Source organism: Monodelphis domestica, chromosome 7, assembly GCF_027887165.1.
Source record: "Monodelphis domestica isolate mMonDom1 chromosome 7, mMonDom1.pri, whole genome shotgun sequence".
Classification (NCBI taxonomy): domain Eukaryota; kingdom Metazoa; phylum Chordata; class Mammalia; order Didelphimorphia; family Didelphidae; genus Monodelphis; species Monodelphis domestica.
Window position 1 is genome coordinate 221,328,550 of NC_077233.1, and position 12,025 is coordinate 221,340,574.

Below are 12,025 nucleotides of genomic sequence, written 5' to 3' on the forward strand. Positions count from 1 at the left end.
GTAGAAAGTACTGGGCTTGGAGTCAGGAACACTCATCTCCCTGAGTTCAAATCTTACCTCAGGTCATAACTTAACTCTGCTTCCATTTCCTTATCTGTAAAATAAGCTGGAGAAGAAAATGGCAAACCATTCAAATATCTTTGCCAAGTAAACTCCAAATGAAGAGTCAGATGACTGACCAATCTAACTTGCATTGTGCTAAAATACAAAAGTAGAAATGAAATATAGGTCTTGCCTTCAGAGTTTTTAGTGTATTGGGAGAAGATACATAAACACACAAATAAATGGTGATTTTCTTTGTATCAGGAAGGCACTACTATCTGAGATTAGAGAAGTCTTCATTTGCAAAGTGGCCTTTGAGTTAAGCTTTTAAGGAAACTAGGGATTCTTTAGAGATAGATGTAAGGAAGGAGTGCATCCCAGGCATGGGGCCTGATGACCAATGAAAGGACAAGGAGTTAGGCAACAGAGCATCACATCTGAGGAGAAGTGAGATAATTTGGCTGAACATAAGCATTGCATGAAGGGGAGTAATATATAATAAAGCTTGCAAGGGAGGTTGAAACCAGATTGTGGAAGCCCACATCAGATTTATATTTGACTCTGAAGGTAATAGGGAACCACTATAGATTACTGGTCTGAGGAGTGATGGTCAGATCTGTGAGTCAGAAATATCACTTTGTCAGTTGTATGAAGGTTAGACAAAAGTAGGGAGAGACTTGAGCAAAAAGACCAAATAGGAAGCTATTTAAAAAGGTTATTTGAGAGATGCTAAAGACTTGAATTAGGGAGTAGCTATGTGAGTAGAGAGAAGGTATATATGTGAGAGATATATTAGAAGGACTGACAAGATCTGGCAAGATGACTGGATGTTAAATCAAGTCAACAAACATTTATCAAGTACCTTCTTTGTGGCAGGGATTGTCCTAAGCACTGGGGATACAAGGAAAGGCCATAACAGCATCTTCTTCCAAGAAGCTCACAATCTAATGTTGAGAAACAACATGGAAATATATAATACTACTATAATAGGGACATCTAGGTAGCTTGATGGATAGAGAGCCAAGCCTGGAGATGGGAAGTCCTGAGTTCAATCTGACCTCAGACACTTTCTAACTGTATGACCCTGGGGAAATCACTTAACTCCGATGGTCTAGCTCTTGCCGCTCCTGTCTTAGAATTGTTATTAAAGAAAGAGAATAATACAATCATAGAAAAAAGGCACTAAAATACATGAGGTGAGATAGAGTGAAGAGTTGAAGATGATTTAAAAGTTGTAAATCTGGGTGATTAGAAGGATTTTGATAGGAAAAAGCAAGTTAGGAATAAGGGTAAGTTTGGGGGTAAAGAAAAGGAGTTCTGTTTTGGATGTGGCAAGCTTGAGATGCCTATAGAACATTCAGTTTGAACTTTCTAATAGGCGTAAATGTCCAATCTGTTCAAAATGTCCACAATGATATAGGACTGGAGCTCAAGAAAGAGACTGAATACATTAGAGAATATTGCGGACCAGGATTCACACATGTGAATCCAGTCATGCACACTTTTTTGCCCCTTCCTCTGCCATAGAATTGAATCATCAGAAACCAGCTTAAACTAAACAGATGTGTTAGAAGGATATTATTTCCTGTCTTAGAGGGATATCATCAAACCCCTTTGTTTGGGTTTTCACCTTTGAATCAGCCTATTTGCAATCGTTGGCAGCATTTACTAGGTGGTATAAAAATCCAATTTTAAAATGGACAGGATTTGTAATGGGTGTGAAGGATTTCTTCCTAGCTACTCAACCTTAGGGCTCAGGCTGGATCAGTTATCTTCCTTTAAGTTGTCGTAACCAGAGGTAGGAGAAGGAAGGTAATTGCCCTGGAATTTTAGAGCTAAAAGGGACTTTAAGAGACCATCTGTTTTAACCCCTTCATTATATAAAATAAGGAAACTGAGACCTAGAGAAGTTGTGAATTGCTAAGATGACACACAACTTGTTGGTGGCCAAGTGGGGAACAAAAACCAGGTGCCCTGACTTTTCAGCTTACTGTTTTCTTTTCACTGGTGCACACCCCAGGAAAGCTACGATGGCATATCACCCTTGTAACCTACTGTCTAATATTTTCTGAAAGGGAAATAGGCTGCAGCTTTTATCAATGGACTAAATGAGATAACTAGATATTTATTGTTGAGAATAGATTGGAGTGTCATTTTTGTCTGGGGCTGGGAACCAAGGGGAACCCTCCAACTTGAGATTTTTTTTCTCCCTAGATGTGATCAACTGCCGGTTATTTTAGTCTTATCGGAAAGTGAAAAAGCCATCATACAGAGAGTGCATACTTGGAGCCTTCTAAGCAAGGAGCTCAGTCCTGAGTGTTTTCATTTCTCCATTCTCTATCTCTAGATAGGTTTCAGGCCCATGGAAGAATATTTGGAGATTCAGTTGGATTCACCCTGCCCCTTTGACTGAGCAAGAAGGCGGCAGTGGATTACAGATCAAGAATTCAAAGATTGTGACTCACCATGAGCCAGAAGATATTAGCATCATTATCCAAAGATACTTGAATCCTCTCTTTGCTCTGGAAATGGTTGGTTTCCACTCCTAATCTGGATTTCTCAAATTGACTGCTGAGCTTTTTGAATAGCTTGTTTAGTTTACCCTGAGCTTCCTAGACCTAATACATTAATTTTACTCCTTCTTGATAAAAGGTTGGTGGAAACCTGGCTGAAATGAAACTTGCCTAGTGCCCTTTTCTTATTGCCATTTTATTTTGATGTATCTGTTTAATTTAAACTGATTTTTAGTTTTCTTAATTTATTTAAATCTCTAATAGATGGAAAACAGAGCTTTCCCTGGGAGTTGAATTAAGGTTGTGCATGGTTATTGTTGCACATTCTCTCAGGAGGGTGTAGTAATCAAATTTCATACTGATAGAATTTTAGAGCAAGAAGGAACCATAAAGATCATCTAGTTCAACACCTCCATTTTACAGATGAGGAAACTGAGGCCCAGGATACCTTGTAGGTGATCTAATCTAGTCCCTCTATTTTATAGATGAGGAAAGTGGTTTCTGGAAACAAAGGGATTGTCCCAAAGTCACACAATGTTAGTGGGAGAGCTGGGGTTACAAACAGATACTACTGAGTCTTAGTTAATTCTTTAGGATTCTATATCAGATTAGTAAATGAAACCTTTTTAACTATATGGGTGTGCTTCTTTGTGTATATCTGGGTAGATCCAATAAAGTAGTTGGCAAGCTACCTGCTTGGTATGAGGGGTGCCTAAAGCTTTCTTCTGTCCAAATTTTTTTTCCTACTGACCTTTTATAATGCACTTAGTTGAACAGCTGACCAGGGTCAGTGTCAATCTGTACTTGTGTCTTGGTTCTCACATAAAATGCATAGCTTACCATAGTGGACCAAGTATTTGCATTGATGGTCCTGAGATCAAGTCAATATGATGCCAACTATCTGTGTAACCTAGGGTAGATGACTTCAACTTTTGAGCAGCAGATGGGCTGTATAGCCTCTGAAGGTCCGTTAAATCATGACCATCTGTGATTCTATGCCCTTTCCCTTTCTGTTGCATTGGCTTAGTATGGAGGTACTAAACTCAAATAGAAATGAATCTCTGCATGCCATATTGACTTAGAAAGCCATAAATTAACATTGTCTATGCTGTATTGTATTGCATTTATTTTGTTAAACATTTCCCAATTTTATTTATATAACTTTCTCCCAATTTTGTATATGTATATTACATAGTTTGTGTAGTGTCTATATAGTCTATATCAGTGATGGGGAACCTTTTTGGACTTTCTGGGGACCCTGTGCCATGCCCCTCCCCAGATTGCATGCCCATCCCCTGACTGCATGCAGTACCCCACCACCCCTTCATTTGGGGGTGGGGCCAGGGAGGGCTGAGCTCCCTGGGGAGGCTCCAGTGCCCCATACCCTTCCCTTGTGTTTGGAGGTGGGGTGGGGTGGGACCAGGTTACCAGCCCTGGGCCAGCCACATCTCTCAGCTCCCCTGCTGAGTTGTGGGGAGAGGGGGTCAGAGGGGCATGGCCACCACTTCTGGATGGGGAGACTGGGGGATGTCCAGGCTGAGCCAGCTCAGCTGTGCTCAGAATGCCCCACCCTTGCATTCCTGGGTGGGGTCAGGTTCCCAGCCTGTCAAGCCAGAGACCTTCATGTGCCCACTGAGAGGTCTCTGTGTGTCATCTTTGGCATGTGTGCCATAGGTTCGCTATCATGGGTCTATATGGTGTATATATTGTATGTGTGTATATATAGTACAGTGATTCCCTCACCTATCACAGAAGTTACGATCCAGAGAGTAAAAAAGGTAAAAATCCGTAAAGTAGCAGCATTATATTTATTTTATTATTTATATCTATTTTAAGGCTTTAGAAACCCCTCTTACTCTCCTATAAACCTTTCTACACTCTTATTAACCTACAGTCACTGAGTCAATCAGTGCCTAGGATATAGAACACAGCACTGTAGTTGGTCGCCTTTCATTCCATCAGCCAGTGGTGTGCTGGGATAAGTGTAACTCCCCGATACAGAATTAAAAAAATTTTTAAAAGTAGCAATACAGTGAAGCCACCTTGATATGGCAAGGGATGACTGTATATACATAATGTGCATATATAAAGTATATATTGTGTGTATATATAGTGTGCATATATAGTGTGTATATAATATATATAAGGAGAATATGTAGTGTGTGTATATATAGAATATATATTTGGTGTATAGCATATATATAGTGTGTATATATAGTGAGTGTGTATATATATATACGTGCACACACACACACACACACTATATATATATATATATATAGTGTGTGTGTCTGTATGCACATGCATTTATGTATGTATAAACTCTTGCTTTCTATCTAAGTATTAGTCCCAAGGCAGAAGAGTGGCAAGGGCTAGGCAATGGGGATTGAGTGATTTCCTCAGGGTCACCCAGCTTGGACATGTGTGAGGCCACATTTGAACCACTGACTGAACCACTACAGGCCTGATTCTCTATCCACTGTGTGACTAGTTACACCTCCAGTTATATTTTAATCTGATTCTGGCCTTGGTAGTCGATGTATCTGGCCTTGCAGACTGGAATACAAAATTTCTAAGATCATAGTGCTTTCTTCCTCTTCATGGCATTATCTTGTTTCTGACTATCCTATTCCTAATGATCTGTTTCCTTAAATAGAGACATGATAGGCAACACCTGAATAAAGGTTGGAGGTATCTTAAGTCAGTTCAATGTTTTGGTTCTGCCTCCTTTATCTTTGACATCTTCTGTAAGAAAACCTTCCATGGGGTGCAGCTAGGTGGCTCAGTGGATAGAGAGCCAGGCCTGGAAATGTGACTTCTAGCACTTTCTAGCAGTGTGACCCTGGGCAAGTTACTTAATCCTCATTGCCTAACCCATACCACTCTTCTGCATTAGAACCAACATGCAGTATTGATTCTAAGAAGGAAGGTAAAGGTTTAAAAAAACCCGAAATCACAAAAATCTTCTGGCTCTATGGTTTAGGGCTTGGTTGTAGAATCTTAAAGTTAGCAGCCATCTAACCCAGCTACATAGGTGATGCAGAAACCTTTATCCCTAATAGATTTATCCATCCTTTTCTTGAACTCTTCTATTGTCTTGATTACTTCCTCACAAAACTGCCTTTGTTAAATGGTTCTGATTGTTAGAGAAATTCTTTCATCTTCTGATCCAAAATCTTCCTTCCCATCATTTCTTCAGGTTGGACTTTTTGAGTTTTATAAGATACCCTTCCTCCCTCTTAGGAGACTATTATGGATAACAAGGAAAGCAGAGATTATTGGAGTACAACAGTCTCTTACAATACAAGTGCTAGTGGAAGAGAGGCTAAAATGAATTCACACCAGATGTAGAATAAAAACACTTACATCAGCACTTCAGCAACCCCTGTCAGTTGTGTGATCTTGGTCAGGTTAACTTTGCTGAACTTCAGCCTTCTCATCTGCAAAATGGCTATAATATTCTCTATAGGGTGCTTATGCCAGATGGGAAGCCTGGTATTTTTGTTGTATTTTAAGCAACATGCAAATCTGCCACATTGTAATAAGTTATTGTGGTAGGGAGAGAGCCCTGGAGATATCAGCCAATAGAGGGTCCTCTGCTTCACAAATATCACACTTACTTGGGTGTATGCAAGATACATCTTCAAATGTGGCGTGATGTATTGGGTTTTCTTTCATTTGTTGCACTGACTTAGCAAAAATAGGCCTTCCTCTCTGAGTCTCTTCACCTCAAAGGCATATTTCAGAGTTTCTGGAAGACAGACAGGGCTGGCTGGCCTTCATGCTCTCTCACCCCCTCTGAACCACAGCTTTTCCATTAATCTGAGAAAACCACATTGTCTCCAGCTGCCTCCTCTTGGGAAATCTGTGTGAATGATTTGGCTGATTTTCTCTAGGATGTCAAGAAAGGGCTTTACAATTTTCTCCCATCTGTTCAATGGTTATTCTTCAGGCAGATGGACAGTCCTGGTCCTACAAACTCTGTACAGTTCTACTTTAAGCTACTGTGCCAGAATTTCCTAGCTCCCTAGGAAGGAAGAATAAGAGACATGGAACTTCTTTGTCTTCTGAATTTCTTTTCATATCAGGGCCCTGGGTGTATTCCTTTTTTTTTCATTGTAAGGAGTTTCCATCTTGGTCATTTATATGAATGATGTCATTATCTCTTTACTGTACATCCAGTATCTTAGGTGTTGAAACTTTTCAAGTTTGGTCACACATGCTGACTAGCAGGATTGTGGTCTCCTTGGCAGAAATTGGGACTTTGGAAGAGAGCTGAGTTGGGCAGGGGAAGGGAGATAGAAGGATCTCTCTTTTGACATGCTAAGTTTGAGAACTTTTCGTTCTGCTTCATGCCTTTATATTTCTCATCTTGATTTTAACAAAGGTTACACATTTGTGGTGTGACTGCTCAAGGGGAATTCCTAACCTGTTGCATCCTGTTGTTTACTTCTGCAAACCCTCGTGCTTGATCACTTCAGTGGTTCCCATGCCATATAGATTTTTTTTTTAATGTCAAACTATTGCCTTCTGTCTTAGAATTAATACTGTATATTGGTTCTAAGGCAGAAGAGGAGCAGTAAGGCTAGGCAGTGGGGGAATTGTGACTTGCCCAGAGTCACACAGCTTAGGAAGTGTCTGAGTTCATATTTGAAACCAGGACTTTCTGTCTCTAGGCCTGGCTCTCAATCCACTGAACCGCCTAGCTGCTCCTCATAAGAGCACTTTTAAATGTATGAATGATAACTTTTAAACCTCAATTTATTATAGTATGGGGAGAAAAAAACTATTTTATTCTTAGTAAGACATTAGCCAGATTTATCTCAACTACTATCTTTTATTCAGCTTTATTTATTCAACTTCTCTCTTTAAAAAAAAAAAAATCCTTACTTTTGGTCTTAGAATCAATACTGCATGTTGGTTCCAAGGCAGAAGAGTGGTAAGGGCAAGGCCATGGGGCTTAAGTGACTTGCCCAAGTTCACACAGCTAGGAAATGTCTGAGGCCTAATTGACACCCAGAACCTCCCATTTCCAGGCCTGGCTTTCTATCTCCTGAGCCACCTAGCTACCCCTGCCATATATATTCTAACCTTGATTCTTATTACTCATTTCAGTCTCTGCTTAGGTACTCATCTACTTCCTTTGTCAGATCAAATTCTGTCTCTTCAATGATATTTTCCCTGATAAGTTAGCAAGTATCGCCCCCACTACTCTCTTTCCCCACTTGTGCACTGGAAAAACAAAACAAACCCTTGTAACAAATGTGTTTAGTAAAGCAAAAAGAGATTCTTGCACTGACTATTCTGAACACATTCAGAAATGTGTTCTAATAATACATGTTTAGTCCATCAGTTCTCTGTCATGAGGTGGGTAATAGTTTTATCACCAGTATTCTGGAATCCTGGTTGATCACTGCATTAAGCAGAATTTTTAAGTATTTCAAAATTGCCATTTTTTACAGTGTTGTTATTATTGTATAAATTGTTGTTTCTCAGTTATTACCCTAACTCAAATCTTCCCAAGTTTCTCTGAAACTATCTCTTTATTCATTTCTTATAGCACAAAAACATTCCACTACATTGATATGTTATAATTTGTTCAGTCATTCCCTAAGTACTGGACAGCATCATATTTTTCAGTTCTTTATCAATATAAGTATTTGTCCATGTAGAACTTTTTTCTCTTTCCTTGATCTCTTTCGGAGTAGACTTACAAATGGTAACTCAGCTGGTATAAACAGCTTAGTAACTTTTTGTGCAGTTCCAAATAATAAGTAATTATCAAGCAGCTACTACCTACTGGGCACTGTGCTAAGTTCTGGGGATATAAATACATAACTGAAATAGTTCCAATACACATACAGTTTACATTCTGTAGAGAAAGATAAAAACAACATAAACCTCAAAGTTTATACAACATAAATATTTACAAAATATATACAAAGTAAAATCAAGGAGAAGTCAGTAACTCAGAATTTGATAAACCCTAAAATACAAATTACTTAGGAAAAAAATATCTATTGGATAAAAACTACTAGGAAGACTCGAAAGTAGCCTGATAGAAATTAAGCTTAGACCAACATATTGTGCCTTATGCCACAAAAAGTTAAAAATGTATTTTTGACTTTGATAGTAAAAATAATTTCATAAACCTGTCATTAAAGGAGAAGAAAAGCAGATAAATATGCCCTTCCTCACTATGGGAAGGAGTTGTATTTTTTTATTTTATTTTGTTTTTCTTTTTAATAATAATTTTTAGGAGTTGTATTCTTAACTTAAAAGCAATAAAAGAAAATTACAAAAGATAAAATAACTAATTTTGCTTTAATGAAATTGAAAAGCTTCTATACTTATAAAAAATTCCTCTAAACCAGTGATGGTGAACCTATGATATGGGTGTCAAAGATGGCACAAAGAACACTCTCTGTGGGCATGAAGCCACCTCCATCCCCACTCCAAATTCCTTACTAGAAAGGCAGAGGGACTTGGGTGGAATTGCTCCCTTCCCCATCTCCACCATGTCTGATAAGATTTTTTCACATCCCCGCCCTCTCTGTATAGCAGCCAATAGGAACACATTGGGGTAAGGAGGGCAGATCACAGGCAGCAGAGCTTCTTGGAAGGGAGCAGAGTGCTTGAGCCCCTCCACTTCCCCTCTCTACATTCACTGAGGACATTGCTCACTTCACCTGCCCCTCTGCCCAGCAGCCCAGTGGGAGAGCTTCTTCCTTCCTCTGTGTGGGGTAAGGGGAGGGTGTGGCACACATGAAGAGGGGTACGGAACTTGGTCTGGGGGTGTGTGGTAGATTTAGAGACAGCACTCTGTCTCTAAAAGGTTCACCATCACTACTCTAGGCAAAGAAGGAAAGTAGTTGAATGGGAAAGAAATATTTTGTTCAAATATCTCAGAGAAATGTTTAGTATCTAAGATATATAGAAAACTAATAAATATATGTATATATATTTATGTATTTTTATTGTAGAGCTTAGCACAATGCCTAGTGTGGAAGATATATAGATATTTATATACACATGTTATATGCATATATAATCTTTATTTATAATATAAAAAATATGATGATATCTTGACTTGCTTGTGAATTGGATTTAAGTGAGACAAAGGTGCCCAATGATGAAAACAATTTAATATTCTCTAATAGGTAAGTGATCAAAGGATATGAGCAAGCAGTTCTCAAAAGAATTGCAAATTATTAGTAACAATATAAGAGGATGCTCCATATCACTAATATTAAAAAAATACAAATAAAAACAGTACTGGGATTTCATTTCTTATTTAGCAAATTGATCAAGATAATAGAAGTCAGGAATAATTAGGAAATCCTCATAAACACCAGTTTATAGCAGTACTTTTTGTGGTTGCAAAGAACTGAACAAGTTCATGTCCATCTAAATAAATTGTGGTATATGAATGGGACTTGGGATGTAAGAAACTACAAATATAATGATAAAGAGTTGTGTAAAATAATGCAAATTGAAGTAAGGAGAGCCAGAAAACAATATACACAGTGACTACAACAGTATGAATGGAAAGATCAGCAACCACAAAACAATTGAAAATGAATGTTGTAGGGATTGCTACATGGTTCAGTGCTTAGAGAACCAGGTCTGGAGACAAGAGGTCCTGGGTTAAAATGTAACCTCAGAAACTTCCTAGCTGTGTGACCCTGGGCAAGTCACCTAACCCCCATTGCCCAGCCCTTACAACTCTTCTGCCTGGGAACCAATACACAGTACTGGTTCTAAGATGCAAGGTAAAAGTTTAAATATAAATATAAATATACATATATATTTATATTTATATTTATATATATATACATACATAAACTTTAGGATGACTTTCTGGGAGCAGAGAGGAGGAAAGATGCTGAGAGAAATTTAGTCAATGTTAAAACAAAATATAATTTAAAAAATTTAAATGTATAAAACCAGATTTGCAGGGAAGCATTAGTGTCTGTGGGCAGCTTGGAGAGACCTCATATAGGTGACATTTGAGCTGAATTCTGAAAGAAGCTCAGAATTCTGAGAGGAGAAGATGAGGAAAGAATGCATTCCTAGCATAGTTACCCATGATATCAGATCCAGGCAATAGTGTGCATCTCATGATAGTTGCCTGAATTGTAAACAGAGTGCCTGAGAAAGTAGAAAGGGAAGGAACCATACCACCTTGCAAATCTAGCCCTTAAAAATGAAGTCCTATATAGTGATATTTTTCACACAATAAAAATATGATAAATGAATTAATTTTACTTCCTTCTAACTCTGCTTTCCTTTTTTAATTGTCCTGGCTACATCCTTCTTTTCTCACCAGGACACAGCTACTCTCTTACTAGGTCACCCCAAGGGCACTTGCTAATGCAGAAACAAAAGTTCATGACTTCCTATCACTTTGATGCTCATTTCCTCTTTTGCATTTTCTCATGTTCTGGGTCCTTGAAGAAAAGAAATGTTATGGGAATACTAATACTCTGTGCTTTGCTTAAACCGTGGCATAGAATTCATACTCCCTAGCAACCCCTCTTTCTGTCACTGGGGATGATCCATTTTCTGGTACCAGTGGCGTCTCCAAAACCTGGGCTTCTAGGGTTTCCAGTTACTGATCCTGCTGGAGCAGGGGCTGCACAATAGCTGTAGCAGAACCCTATAAGCACCTCTCCGGGTCACAGGTTTGATTCTGTATATATAGAAACTGATCTCCTGGAAAAACAAAACCATGGTTGTCTTGGTTTCCCAACAATGGAACTTCTCTGTATTGTTCACAAACTTTTAGCTGCCCTTTTGTTTTTAACCACATCCCCTCTCACTGTTTCCAAGGGTTATAGAGGTATCTCCAATGCCCAAAAGCTATTATAGTTTGAGAGAAACACAATAGCTACCATCTTCCCCAGCCACATTTCTGTTAAGTCTCCTTTAATTCTTTTCAGATCTGATTTCTGCTGATTCTTATGACTTAATCCTTTTTTATTTTTTAATCCTTACCTTCAACACTAGGTATTGGTTCCAAGGCAGAAAAGTGGCAAAGGCAAGATAATTGAGTAAAATGACTTGCCCAGGGTTATATAGCTAGGAAGTATCTGAGGCCAGATGTGAACCCAGGACCTCTCATCTTTAGGGCTGGTTTTCAGTACACTGAGATGCCACCATTAAACCTCTTTTTAAAAATGAGAGGTGATGGGCTAAATATGCAGATGAAGGCACATATTTTTGGATGAGGCCAATATAGGAATTTGTTTTGCTTGACTATGTATATTTGTTCAAAGGGTTATAGTTTTCCTTTTTTTTTTTTGTGAGGGTGTGATGGGCTAGAGTGGGTAGGAGAGAAAAAAGAAATGATTGTTAACTGGAGGAAAAAAAAGATAAAAAAATAGTGAGGCAACTGTATACTTCCAAGTCTCTCTAATAAGTGAATATTAGCTCTGACCCTGGAGTATTCCCAGGGTAGGTTTCCTGCC

General features: G+C 38.6%; 1 protein-coding gene across 1 annotated transcript in view; it reads left to right on the forward strand.

Moving 5' to 3' along the window:
• C7H7orf50 (chromosome 7 C7orf50 homolog) overlaps positions 1-12,025 on the forward strand; it is a 388,436-nt gene that overhangs the window by 123,909 nt on the left and 252,502 nt on the right. The gene's annotated exons all lie outside the window — the stretch shown is intronic.